Here is a 15102-nt window from a genome sequence, read left to right as displayed (position 1 = left end):
CCTCTTCTTTTTCCTTGCACACTTTACACATTGCATTTTGAGCTAAAACAATTTTATATAAAACCGACTCTGTAAAAACCACTTTTTGTCTTATAAGATACTCTAAACTTTGCAATTTTGTTTCCACACATTTACCCTTCATGTTTCCCCATATATCCTCCTCTGTTAAATCTTTGAATTTTCCCAACCAGTACTCATTTACAATTGGCACTTTAAAAACTCCATCTCTAAAAACACAATAAAACCTTTTTACATTACATTCTTTAAAATCAACAGTATTTTCCTCCATTTTCACATAAATATTAATTTCTTTTGGATCTTCATCCATACACTCTATTCTTTTAATCCAGTCTCTTGGTATTGCATTCTTAATCATTTCATATTTGTTGGTTATTTCTGTTTTATTATATTCTTCTTTTGCTAGTTCCATTGCATCCATCACATACTTTATCGGTAAAAACCCCTCTTTAAACTCATACAAAATATCTCTTACCTTCGTTATCCCCACTTCCATCCATTTCTTAAAAAATATTCCTTTCCCTTGTTTTAAAATATTGTTATTTAAGAACAAAGGTTGATTCAAAATGTTTTCTCTCCCATGCGGATCATACTAAATTTTAGTTAAAAACTTTCCCCAGGCACTTAAAATGTCCCTATAAAACTCAGGTAGTCCTTCCGTCATCCAGACTTTTGTTTTCGTCCATAAAATTCCATCCCCTAAATTGAAATTACCAGCTTTGTTTAAGAAGTATTTCATTGTTTTCTTCCAACCAGTTTTGATATCTTCATTTAAATATTTCTTAATAATTTTCACTCTCAAAGCATTTTTTCGTTGTTCCACATCCATTAAGCCTAAACCGCCCTTTTCCACCACCCCTAAAATTGTGTTGTATGCAATCCTCAATGGTTTCCCCTCCCATATAAAATCAAGAAAACATTTCTTCAACCTTTGTTCCATCCATACAGGCATTTCGGATACATATAAAATATACCAAAGTTTAGACACCATTAAAACATTTAAAATTAAAACCTTCCCTTTCAAATTTAAAGTACTTAGTTTCCAAAATTGTAACCTCCTCTCTATATCTGTTACCATTTGTTCCCACATTTCCTCTCTTACTTTCTTCTCATTCTTCCCCATTAAAACACCTAAAATCCTCATTTTTTCAACTTCTTTAAAATCAAAGCAATCTTTTAAATCCTTGGCTTTACCAAATCTCATATATGTTGTTTTATCCTCATTTATTTTGCTTCCAGACCCTCTACAATATTTTCCTACAACCTTCATAACTTCTTTGATACTTTCTTGTCCTTTTACAATTAACGTTGTGTCATCAGCATATTGAAAAACTTTTCCATCTGCTTTATTCCCTTCAATTTCTATGCCTATGATTTTCTTATTTTGTCTTATGGCTAGTCCTAAAGGTTCTGATACCAGCGAGTATAATAATGCTGAGAGCGGACAACCCTGTCTAATTTATCTTGTAATTTTAAAACAGTCTGTTAAAAAACCATTACATTTTATTTTTGTTAAAGGTGCAGTGTGTAAATTTTAGCGGCATTTAGTGGTAAGATTGCAAATTGCAACCAACGGCTTAGTTCACTGCTCACCCCTCGCTTTTGAAACACATAGAGAAGCTACGGTAGCCGCCACTGGACAAACATGTCATTGTCTGAGACAACTTAGTAAAAAAATTGTCCGTTAAGGGCTTCTGTAGAAAAATGGCGGCACAAAATGGCGACTTCCATGTAAGGGGACCCTCGGTGTATGTAGATAAAAAGGTCTCGTTCTAAGGTAATAAAAGCATAACGGTTCATTATGAAAGGTCTTTATACACCCCTGATAATATAGTTATGTATATTATATTGCATTTCTGTCAAGAGATCCTTCAAAAAAATTACACACTGCACCTTTAATGCACCCTTATATAAAATTTTAATCCATTTAATAAAATTTTCTCCAAAACCAAAACTCTTTAAAATTCCAAATAAATACCCATGCTCCACTCTATCAAAAGCTTTTTCAAAGTCCAAACTGATTATATATCCCTCTTCATTTTTTTCTTTCATGCACCATATAGTGTCTCTTATACTCATCGTTATATCTGCAATATCTCTCCCTTTAACTGCATATGCTTGATTCGTTGTAATTATACTTGGCATTATTTCCTTTAACCTGTTGGCTAAAACTTTCGCTAAAATCTTCAAATCCGTATTCAGCATCGTGATTGGTCTATAGTTTTTTAAATCTACTTTTTCTCCTTTCTTTTTATATATCAGCTTCATTAAACCCATCCTTGTTCTTTCATTTATTTCTCCTTTTTCAAAAATCTCTTTAAAAACCTCATTTAAAATCTTTGTTAAAACTCCTTTAAAACACACATAAAATTCTGTTCCCAAACCATCTATTCCAGGACTTTTATTTTTATTCAATTGATTTATTGCTATTTCAATCTCTTCCTCTCTGATCACTTGGTCACATTCCTTTTTATTTTCCTCACTTACTGTTGTTTTTATCATATTTAAAAGTTTGTTCATTTTCTCCTCTTCCACGCTCCTTGCACTAAATAAATCCTCATAAAAAAATCTTAATTTCTCCTAAAATCTTTTCATTTCCTTTTACAATTCCTCCATTTGAACCCCTTATTTCTTTTATTGTTTCAGCTTTCCCTCTGCTTTTCTACAGACCAAAAAAGAACTTGGTACATTTTTCTCCCTCCACCACATATTTTGCTTTACTTCTTAGCATCGCCCCCTCATATTTCTTTTCTTCTATTTCTTTTAATTTTTCTTCAATTTCCCTAATCTTTTGTATGTCCTTATTCTCTTTATTTAATTCCATTTCTAAACTTAATTTCATTTCTTTTTCTTTGTATTTTGTACATTGTTGTATTAAACTACAATATTTAATTGAATATTTTTTAATTAAAAATTTAACATTTTCCCACCATATCCTCTTATCCTCTTTATACATTCCATTTTCCTTTTCTTTTTCTATAATTTCCTTAACCTTTGACACATAGTGCTCATCCTTTAAAATTTGTGTATTTAAAATCCAAACTCCTGGTCCTCTTTGCATTTTACTCCAGTCCAACTTAAAAAATAAAAACTTATGATCACTAAAACTTGTTTCCTCATACTTCATATTTTCTATAAAATTCTCCACATTTCTTGTACATAAAACAAAATCAATTCTGGTTTGGCATACAAACTGCCCCACTATTTGTCTTCTTGAAAATTCCTTTTTCCTTGCATTTCTTTCCCTCCACACATCTATCATATTATTTTCACCCATTAAAATTTTTAATTCTTTTCTTCCCATATCATTTTTAAAAACCATTCCTTCTGCCATATCTTGTTTACTGAACACAGTATTAAAATCCCCCATCATTATTACCTCTTTATGTTTCCTTACAATATTTCTTAAAATGTTAAAAAACTCTTTCTTTTCCTTCTCCTCCACAGGTGCATGTTCATTCACTAAAATCAAGTTTTTTCCTTCATAATTGATCTCAATCACCATACATTTCCCAATGTTATCCTTATACACAATTTTACTCACTTTAAACACATCATCCTTCAATAAAAAAGCCACACCTCTTCCCAGCCTTCCATCACCATTATTATATAAAATTTTCCATCCCATCTCTTTTCATACTCAATCATCCCATTTTCTTTCCAATTCGTTTCTTGTAAAGCAATAATATCTTCCCTTTTACAACCCCAAAACAGAAAAAGTTGGGACACTGTAGAAATTGTGAGTAAAAAAGGAATGGAATAATTTACAAATCTCATAAACTTATATTTTATTCACAGTAGAATATAGATAACATATCAAATGTTGGAGGTACGATATTTTGAAATGTCATGCCAAATATTGACTCATTTTGGATTTCATGAGAGCTACACATTTCAAAAAAAGTTGGGACAGGTAGCAATAAGAGGCCAGAAAAGTTAAATGTACATATAAGGAATAGTTGAAGGACCAATTTGCAACTTATTAGGTCAATTGGCAACATGATTGGGTATAAAAAGAGCCTCTCCGAGTGTCAGTGTCTCTCAGAAGTCAAGATGGGCAGAGAATCACCAATTCCCCTAATGCTGCAGTGAAAAATAGTTTTCTGAGTTTCTCAGAGAAAAATTGCAAAGAGATTGAAGTTATCATCATCTACAGTGCATAATATCATCCAAAGATTAAAAGAATCTGGAACAATCTCTGTGCGTAAGGGTCAAGGCCGGAAAACCATACTGGATGCCCGTGATCTTCGGGCCCTTAGACGGCACTGCATCACATACAGGAATGCTACTGTAATGGAAATCATAACATGGGCTCAGGAATACTTCCAGAAAACATTTTCAGTGAACACAATCCACCGTGTCATTCGCTGTTGCCAGCTAAAACTCTATAGGTCAAAAAAGAAGCCATATCTAAACATGATCCAGAAGCAAAGGCGTTTTCCCTGGGCAAGGATAATTTGAAATGGACTTTGGCAAAGTGAAAAAATGTTCTGTGGTCAAAAGAATCAAAATTTGAAGTTATTTTTGGAAAACTGAGATGTCATTTCATCCGGACTAAAGAGGACAAGGACATCCCAAGTTGTTATTAGCGCTCAGTTCAGAAACCTGCATCTCTGATGGTATGGGGTTGCATGAGTCCGTGTGGCATGGGCAGCTTACACATCTGGAAAGGCACCATCAATGCTGAAAGGTTTATCCAAGTTTTAGAGCAACATATGCTCCCATTCCGACGTCGTCTCTTTCAGGGAAGACCTTGACTTTTCCAACATGACATTGCCAGACCACATACTGCATCAATTACAACATCATGGCTGCGTAGAAGAAGGGTCCGGGTACTGAAATGGCCAGCCTGCAGTCCAGATCTTTCAGCCATAGAAAACATTTGGTGCATCATAAAGAGGAAGATGCGACAAAGAAGACCTAAGACAGTTGAGCAACTAGAAGTCTGTATTAGACAAGAATGGGACAACATTTCTATTCCTAAACATTGGTCCTCCTCCAGCTGTTCTTAATATGTAGATTTAACTTTTCTGGCCTCTTATTGCTACCTGTCCCAACTTTTTTTGGAATGTGTTGCTCTTATGAATTTCAAAATGAGCCAATATTTGGCATGACATTTCAAAGTGTCTCACTTTCAACATTTGATTTGTTATCTATATTCTATTGTGAATAAAATTTAAGGTTATGAGATTTGTAAATTATTCCATTCCTTTTATACTCACAATTTCTACAGTGTCCCAACTTTTTCTGTTTTGGGGTTGTACATTTTTCTATTACTTTTCAAATTTCCCCATGTCCATTAGTCCCCTTGCATTAAAAGCAACACAACTTAAAACCATTAAAATAAAGAAAAATAAATACTTAAACATCATTTTCACCACTTTCTCCCTCAAAAGCCCTTAACACATCATATCTTGTTGTAAATTTTTTTCTTGCACTTTTCAAGTTCGGTTTTACCTTCATTGCTCTTCTTCTTATTTGTCTTTTCTCCTTGCCATCTTTGTCCATGTTATCCATCTTTATTCCTTCTTCACTATCAGTGTCTTTGTTTTGATCTGTCATTTCTTGTCCATCTCTCTCTTCATCATCCAAAGAAATATTGTCCGGTGTCTCCATTTCTGTCCATTGAGTGTCCTGCTCCATTGCTTGTTCACTATTTTCAGCATTCTCATTTTCTCTTTGCCCCTCCTCTTTGTTGTTCATTCTGTCTTCCATTTCTTTTCGCTGGCTTACCTCTTCTTCTTGTTTTTCATCTGTTTGTCCCTTATCTTTATTGTTTCCTTCATGCACCTGTCCTGTCTCCTGTTCTTTCCTTCCTCCTTCCTCTCCCTCCATCCAACATTCACATTTATTTAAAACTACCTGACACTCCGGGCACCTGACAGCATTGCAATCCCTTGCAAAATGTCCCCTTTCCTCACATTTATAGCACAAGAAGTTTGGGCAATCCTTCAGTAGGTGATCCGGGCTCATGCACATCCTACAAGTTTTCACTTGATGGCTGTGCATCACCCGGAAGTACTGTGGCCCTTCTTCGGTCTCCAGCTTTGTGCTATATGGCAAGGATGCCACCTCCTTGGGAAACCTCACTTTTAGGAACCTTGTTCCATCTTCAATATCAGTGCCCGGGTAGCATCGTCTTTTAATTTTACTCATGGGATCAACTCCCCATCTCTCTAATTTTAATAAAATTTCTTCATCTTCCAGGTAGGCGGGCAGGTGCATGAAGGAAACCACATAATCTCTATTTTGCAAACGTTTAATTTCACAGTCCACTCCTTTGATTGTTAGTCCATCCATTAGTTTATCACACAATTCTTCTTTTTCCATTGTTAGTTCAAATTCTTTCCCTTGTCTTGGTCTTAGAGCTAAAATTTTGCCATGTCCACATTTTTCTGTTACAGCCATAATAATGTCCTCAGCTTTCAAATCCATCACATTCTTCACATTTAAAATCACTGTAGCTTCCTTTAGGTATTTTCTTTCAACAAACTTTTGTCTTCCATCTTGGTTCTTTCCGTTCCTTACTCGTAATTGTTTATCCAGTCCAGTATCATTTGCCTTACATATTCCCTTAGCCAGTCCAGTGCCATGTGTGTTCCTCCTGCCATATCCATATCTGTTGCCTTTGATCCATCCATTCTTCAAAAAACAAAACCGTGTCGCTGCCTCCCAAACAGCTAAGCTGTTGGGAGGACAAGTAAAAAATAAACCACAAAGAATAAAATAAAAAGACTTATCTTTAAACCAAATAAAACACAAAAACAACACAAAAATTTTGGGTGAACCTTCTTCACCCCTCTGTAGCCAACTCACTTCCTGTGTGCTCTCTAGCGCTCTCAGGGTGGTGTGGCCGTAAGCGAGTGGTGACTCGATTCGAGAGACACTTCAAGACTTATGTGGCAACGCCATGATATCAGTGAACGCTTACAGAAACTACGCATTCATGGGAAAAAATGACATAAATAAATATTTAATTAATTAAATGCTTACAGAACCTGGTATTCCCAGGCGGTCTCCCATCCAAGTACTAACCAGGCCCAACCCTGCTTGGCTTCCGAGATCAGACGAGAGCGGGCGTGCTCAGGGTGGTGTGGCCGTAAGCGAGTGCCGACTCGATTCGAGAGACACTTCAAGACTAATGTGGCAACGCCATGACATCGGTGAACGCTTACAGAAAGGACGCATTCATGGGAAAAAATGACATAAATATATAATTAATTAATTAAATGCTTACAACACCTGGTATTCCCAGGCGGTCTCCCATTCAAGTACTAACCAGTCCCGACCCTGCTTGGCTTCCGAGATCAGACGAGAGCGGGCGTGCTCAGGGTGGTGTGGCCGTAAGCGAGTGCTGACTCGATTCGATAGACACTTCAAGACTTATGTGGCAACGCCATGACATCAGTGAAAGCTTACAGAAAGGATGTATTCATGGGAAAAAATGACATGAATAATTAATTAATTAAATGCTTACAACACCTGGTATTCCCAGGCGGTCTCCCATCCAAGTACTAACCAGGCCCGACCCTGCATGGCTTCCGAGATCAGACGAGAGCGGGCGTGCTTTTTTTTTTTTTTTTAAATTAATTAAGTTTTTACAGCACCTGGTATTCCCAGGCGGTCTCCCATCCAAGTACTAACCAGGCCCGACACTGCTTGGCTTCCGAGATCAGACGAGAGCGGGCGTGCTTTTTTTTATTTTTTTATTATTATTATAACAATCATATTCACACAATTACATAATTTCTATATATTGTTTAACATTACATATAACACAGTGAGAGTGCTTTTATAACAGAAAGACTTCTTTAAAAGTCTTTTGGCAGGCACAATCTTAAATCCCACCAAAAAGAAGAAAAAAAACATCATTATAAAATATTTTAAAACATTTGAAAGTTCAACATATTTTTTCCACACTAAAACAGTCTCTTCCACATATTTAAAATATTATACAGATCAACCATAATCGTCAGGCATTTTCCAATTAAAATCTTCAAATATTATACCCACATCCTTAGTAAAAACATTATAAAACTCCTCCAACCTGTTTTGCTCCTTAAAATAACAGTACAAATGCTTTAAGTACATCTCAACTTTTCTTTTAAACACTATTTCAACATCCATAACAGTATTTTCTTTTTTTGCAACAATTCTTCTTTCCCATATTGCACTTTTAATCAGCATGACAAACAAGTTAAGCGCTTTTCTGTTTTCACATGTTTTGTTTTCTCCCAGCATTATCACCTTGTTCCAATCGATTCCTTTATTATCTTGTTCCCCTCTCAACCTTTCAAGCAAACCTATACATTTTTCATTAAAGTTTTCCAATTTCTTACAACATAAAAACACATGTAAAAAACCCTCATCTTCTTCTTTACATACTTTACAAGTTGCATTTTGCTCTCTCCCGATTTTGTTCAATAAAACATCAGTAAAAATTGCCTTGTGCCTAATTAAATATTCTAAGGTCCCCAATTTTGACTCAATTATATTCCCCCTCATATTGCTCCAAATATGTTCTTCTTTCAAGTCTTTGTATTTCTGTAACCAGTATTTATTCACCACAGGTTTCTTAAAAATACAATCTCTAAAAAAGCAATACAACATTTTCACAGTGCATTCTTTAAAAGCTCTTATTTTGTCTCCCAACATGACATACACATCTTTCTCTTGTTTCCCTTGTTCTTTATTATCAATTTTCCTGATCCAATCATCAGGAATTGCACTTTTTATTATCTTAAACTTATTTACAATTTCTTGTCTACTATATTCTTCTTTTGCTTCCTCCATAGGGTCCACAATGTACTGCACATGTAAAAATCCCTCCTTAAACTCGTATAAAACATCTCTCACTTTTGTAATTCCCACATCCCACCACTTTTTAAAAAACACTTCTTTACCTTGGTTTACAATGTTCTTGTTTAAAAACAATGGTTGGTTTAAAATACACTCTCTTCCACTAGGCATGTACTGTACACAAGTTAAAACTTTCCCCCATGCACTCATAATTTCCTTGTAAAAATCTGGCACCTTTTCCGTCATCCAAGCTTTAGTTTTCATCCATAAAATGTCTACTCCCAGATTAAAATTACCACATTTGTTTAAAAAATATTGCATTGTTTTTTTCCATACCATTACATTCCCATCATCCAGATACTTTTTAACCATTTTAGCTCTTAAGCTATTTTTTCTTTGTGCTACATCTATAAGGCCCATCCCACCTTTCTCTACAGCTCCAATCAAAGTGTCATATGCTATTCTTGGGGGTTTCCCTTCCCATATAAAGTCTAAAAAACATCTCTTTAATCTTTTTTCAATCCACAGAGGCATATATGACACATATAAGACATACCATAACTTAGACATCATTAAAACATTTGAAATTAAAACCTTCCCTTTAAGACATAATGGGCTCTATTTTAACGATCTAAGCGCATTGTCTAAAGCGCACAGCGCAACGTCTAAATGGGCGTGTCCGAATCCACTTTTGCTAATTTAACGACGGGAAAAATTGTTTTTGCGCCGAGCGCATGGTCGAAAAGGGTAGGTCCTTTTGTAATGGGAGTATTTTGGGCGTAACGTGCAGTAAACCAATGAGAGTCACAGCTCTCATCCCCTTTAAAAGCAAGTTGCGCTGGCGCTATGTCTAATCCCTATTTAAATGACGGACTTTGTAAACTGAAAAACTAAGCGGAGGAAGACGATCCCCAGTTTAAGATTAATGTTAAATAATTGTGTTGTTTTTCACTTGTATTGAAATTGTTATTTTTTATTAAAACCTTTAAAACCCGTTTTCTTTTAGTCATGGAAGTAAAAAGCAGGCTTGTAATTGCTTTAAATGTATGGCTATCCAATATCATCAAAACATAATTTACAAGTATGTAAGAAAAGGTTTGTACTCTAAAAATACTTTATTTGTAACAAACAGGAGATAAAGAAATTACAAACGGCTCTCCTCACGTTTCAGCACTTTGGACAGCGTTTTTTTTAGCAAAGAGTTTTTTAAGCATTACTTACAAATGTTTCTCATCTCACCATATCCACAGGTACATTATATACAATAAATCCGTGAGGTAGCGTTAAAAAAAACATTTAAAAACAGACGCATTTGTTCAAAGCAAAGCATTTATTTACTTACCAGGCTGGTGAAGCAGCTCTTTGCGCCTTAACGTCTCATAATCAGTCCTCATTTATAAATATGTCCAAGAGACTCAATAATAATCTTTTACATTCAATCCTTTAATCTTTCATATTTAAAAGCATTTTTGTGCTGCTGCGCATTCATGTAGCCTACTTTGTGATAAGCAAACCCGCGTTGTCCTCCCGTTTATAGGCGCATTTTACTAATGCGCTCTTTAAATAACATAAAACACATTGCGCCATTGACTTTAGACTTTAGACCAGGTTTTTGTTGGTCAATGGCGTAGTCTATTTTAGTTGCCTCAAAATAGCAACGCGCCAACAATGCGCCTGAACACACCTCATTTTCAGACCAGAACGCCCATGGGCGCAAAAGGGGGCGCAAATGCATTTGCTATTTAAACAACGCGGCGCTAAACGTGAAAATTAGGGTGGAAACTAGCGAAAGACACTTGCGTCGCGCATTGCGCTGCATTGCGCCGGGTGTAAGATAGAGCCCAATGTCCTTAATTTCCAAAAATGTAGCCTTCTTTCAATATCTTCTAAAATAGTTGCCCACATTGTTTCATTAGCTCTCCTTTCATCGTCCCCCATTAAAACTCCTAAAATCTTGATTTCATTCACTTCTTTAAAAGCAAAATCACTTGTTAAAGCTTGCACATTCCCCACATCTCATATACACAGTTTTATCCTCGATAATTTTTCCTCCTGATGCTTTACAAAATTGTTGTACAATTTTCATTGCACATTCAACTCCCTCCCTGTCTTTCAAAATAAGCGTAGTGTCATCCGCATACTGAAATATTGCTTCTCCTTCCACGTTCCCTTCTATGTGAATACCTTTTATTCCTTTTTCTTTCCTCATTGCCAACCCCAAGGGTTCCGCGACTAAAGAATATAATAGTGCTGACATGGGACACCCTTGTCTTATGGATCTTGTTAGTTTAAAACATTCCGTTAAAAACCCATTACATTTAATTCTAGTTACCGGTCCATTATATAAAATTTTCACCCACTTTATAAAATTTTCTCCAAATCCAAAACGGTTTAAAATCCCAAATAAAAATTCATGTTCCACCCTGTCGAAAGCCTTTTCAAAATCTAAACTTATAACATATCCCTCCAATTTTCTCTCCTTCATGTATCCAATTGTATCTTTAATGCTTAGGGTCGTATCAGCTATGTCTTTCCCTTTGACCCCATACGCTTGATTTGTCTTTATTATTCTCGGCATCACTTCTTTCAGTCTGTTTGCTAAGATTTTTGATAAAATTTTCAGATCGGTATTTAACATCGTAAGCGGCCTATAATTCTTTAGTTCAGTTTTTTCTCCTTTTTTCTTATATATTGTTTTCATCAAACCCATACCCATTCTTAGATTCATCTGCCCTTTATGAAAGATCTCATCGTACACTTCCTTTAAAATACTGGTTAACATATCCCTGAAAACAATATAAAACTCACTCCCCAACCCATCAATTCCAGGACTTTTGTTTTTGTTTAATTCATTTATCGCTTTTTCAATTTCCTCTTCACTTATCTTTTTGTCACAATCCTTCATATCTTCCTTGTCTATTTTAGTTGTTATCTGCTCTAACATTTCTTCTTTTTCATCCTGCACTCCCTCAGTTGCAAACAATTTTTCATAATACCTTTTCATTTCTTTTAAAATTCCTTCATTACTCTTTACTTCTTCTCCATTCTCCTTTTTAACTACTTTTATAATTTCAGCCTTCCCTTTTCTTCTTTCTAGATCAAAGAAAAATTTTGTACATTTTTCACCTTTAACAAGAAACTGAGCTTTACTCCTTAATCTTGCACCTTCATATTTCTTTTCTTCCATTTCTTTAAGTTTATTTTCCAATTCTTTTATCTTTAACATGTCTTTATTACCCTGATTTATCTTTTTTTCTAAATTCTCTCTTATTTCCTGTCCATTGTATTTCTTACATTTCTCAATTAATCTGCACAATTTTATTGTATGAATTTTAACTAAATATTTTACATTTTCCCACCACAATCTTTTATCTTCCATATACATTGCATTTCCTTTTTCTTTTTCAATTAGCGTCTTTATATCTAAAACATACCCTTCACTTTTTAAAACCTCAGCATTTAAAACCCACACGCCTGGACCTCTCTTTAACGTACTCCAGTCAATCTGCATATATAAAGGCTTGTGATCACTTAAACTTGTTTCATCGTATCTCACATTATCAATAAAAACCTCTAAATTCCTCTTACACAAAATAAAATCGATTCTTGTTTGACACATGAAATTCCCCACCCTTTGTCTTCTTGAGTATTGCCTTCTTTCATTCCTTTCTCTCCAAAGATCCACCAAGTTATTGCTTTCCATTATTGATTTTAACTCTCTCCTTCCCATATCATTTCTAAAAACCATTCCATCTGCCATATCTAATTTACTTAACACAGTATTAAAATCCCCCATTAACAAGACATTCTGTTGGTTAGTTAAAAGTGACCTTAAATCATTAAAATAATCTCTCTTTTCCTTTTCCTCCGTAGGTGCATGTACATTTATCACCACCAGTTTTTTGCCTTCATATTCCATTTCTACTGCTAAACATTTCCCAATATCATCTTTATAGATGACCTTGCATACAGTTTTCACATTTTCTCTTATTAAAAAAGCCACTCCTCTGCCAAACCTTGTATCATCATTATTGTATAAAATCTCACCGTTCCATCTTTTCCTTACTTCACATATGTGTTTTTCTTTCCAATTTGTTTCTTGCAATACAATCACGTCTTCATTCTTGAACATTTCTTTCACTTTTTCAAATTTGTTAAAGTCCGAAAGTCCTCTGGCATTAAAAGTTACCAAACTTAAAACCATAAAAAAGAAATAAATAAAAACACTCATTGAGTCCATTTCTTTAGCTCATACCATCCAAGTCTTTTAGCAGTACATATTTATCTTTTAGTAAGTCTTTGTTAGTTGTTTTTTTCCTTATTCCTTCCAAACATGGCTTTACCTTAATTTTTCGTCGTCTTCTCTCCACTTTCGGTTTTCCTTCAGACATTGTGTTGACATCCTTGTTAAAATCCTCATCTTGATCCATTTCATCTTGATCCATCTCATCTTCCAGGGTGTCAGAAATGTGTCAAGTGGCGTACATGTTCCTTCCTCCTGTTTAAGTTGTTCAGTTTGTTCCGTCTGTTCTTTAGAATCCTCATTTTGTACTTTACTTTGTCTTTTAGCTAATTCATTCATTTCTTCCTCTGCCATTTCATCTGTATTGCTCTGTGTTTTATTATCTATGTCCTGTTGTACTTTCTCTTGTTGTTCCGTTTGTTCGCCATTGTCAACGTCAATTACAGGTCCGCCGTCTTTCGCCTCTCTCGTGTCGTTCTGTTTTTTTTCTACCACGTTGTCTCGTTCATGCACCTTCCCGCCCACATGAGTCTCATCGTTGCCAAACCAGCATTCACACAAGTTTAAAAAATTGTCTCCGTCCGGGCACTTAACCGCCTTGCACTCTCTTGCAAAATGTCCTCTCTCCTCGCATTTGTAGCACTTAAACATAGGGCAGTCTTTCATGATGTGGTCTGGGCACATGCACAGCCGACAGAGTTTAACCTGATGGCTGTGCATCACCCTGAAGAACTGCAGGCCTTCAGCTGTTTCAAACTTTGTGCTATACGGGAGAGATGCAACTTCTTTAGGGAAGCGAGATTTAATGAACCGTGTGCCATCTTCAATGGTCGTGCCCGGATACAAACGTCTTTTTAATTTAGACAAAGGGGTAACTCCCCACCCTTCAAGTTTATTTATAATATCGTGATCGTCTATGTAAGCGGGCAGGTGCATAAACGAGACGACATAGTCTCTGTTTTGGAGTCTCTTTACTTCGCATTCCACTTCTTTTATCCTTATTCCATATTCTAGCAATTCAACATCATCCACATTTTCTAGAGTCAGCTCATATTCATTGTTTTGTTTGGGTCTTACCGCCAGGATTTTCCCTTTTCCAATTTTCTCCGATACTGCCGTAATAATGTCCTCCGCTCTTGCATTCACATTTGTAGTATCCACTGTAATCGTAGCTTCTATTAAGTATTCCTTTCGTGAATTGTACCTTCTTTGTTCTTTGTCTCTTTCATTGCCATCTCGTTGTTGTTCATCCGTTCCATTTTCATTTGCCATTCGTGTCTCTCCTGCCATTTCCGAGGTTGATTCCATGTGTCCGTCCATTTTCACCAAACAAAACAAAAAGCGTATGTGGCAAACTTAAACTCCCCCCGAACAGCGTATGCTGCCAGGAGGGATTTAAACAAACAAAAATAAAAATTAACTATTCAAAATAAACACTGATTTAAACAAACAAAATCAAAATAAATCTGAACGATTGGTGAGCCTTCCTCACCTACTGCAGCCAAACACTTCCTAGAACGTACCAACTAGCGGGCGTGCTCAGGGTGGTGTGGCCGTAAGCGAGTGCGGAGTCGATTGGAGAGACACTTCAAAACTAATGTGGCAACGCCATGCCATGGGAGAACGCTTACAGAAAGGACGCATTCATGGGAAAAAATGACATAAATAAATATTTAATTAATTAAATGCTTACAGCACCTGGTATTCCCAGGCGGTCTCCCATCCAAGTACTAACCAGGCCCGACCCTGTTTGGCTTCCGAGATCAGACGAGAGCGGGCGTGCTCAAGGTGGTGTGGCCATAAGCAAATGCTGACTGGATTCGAGAGACACTTCAAGACTAATGTGGCAACGCCATGACATCGGTGAATGCTTACTGCTAGAGATTTCAATTGTTTTTAGCTGAAAATAATGTTACTATCAGTACCCTTGCAATTGCACTGACTGGTCTGTTGTATTCAGTAAGTGCTATTTGTTGGGGTAGTTTTAAGTGACCTATTCTGCAAAAGAGAAGACTTCAGGAACTCCATGCTGACTTCCTTGA

General features: G+C 35.9%; 2 non-coding genes and 1 pseudogene across 2 annotated transcripts; all 3 read right to left on the bottom strand.

Moving 5' to 3' along the window:
* Positions 1–7004: 7004 nt before the first annotated feature.
* Positions 7005–7123, bottom strand: LOC135752966 (5S ribosomal RNA). Its single transcript, XR_010533413.1, has one exon. It is a non-coding gene; the product is annotated as a 5S ribosomal RNA (ribosomal RNA).
* Positions 7124–7248: 125 nt separating this feature from the next.
* On the bottom strand, positions 7249–7367 carry LOC135753084 (5S ribosomal RNA; annotated as a pseudogene).
* A 7379-nt stretch (positions 7368–14746) lies between these two features.
* On the bottom strand, positions 14747–14865 carry LOC135752979 (5S ribosomal RNA). The gene has a single exon (XR_010533425.1). It is a non-coding gene; the product is annotated as a 5S ribosomal RNA (ribosomal RNA).
* Between the last annotated feature and the right edge of the window lie 237 nt (positions 14866–15102).

The sequence above is a fragment of the Paramisgurnus dabryanus genome, chromosome 18 (assembly GCF_030506205.2).
Source record: "Paramisgurnus dabryanus chromosome 18, PD_genome_1.1, whole genome shotgun sequence".
Lineage (NCBI taxonomy): Eukaryota > Metazoa > Chordata > Actinopteri > Cypriniformes > Cobitidae > Paramisgurnus > Paramisgurnus dabryanus.
This window is presented reverse-complemented; position numbering and strand designations above follow the sequence as displayed.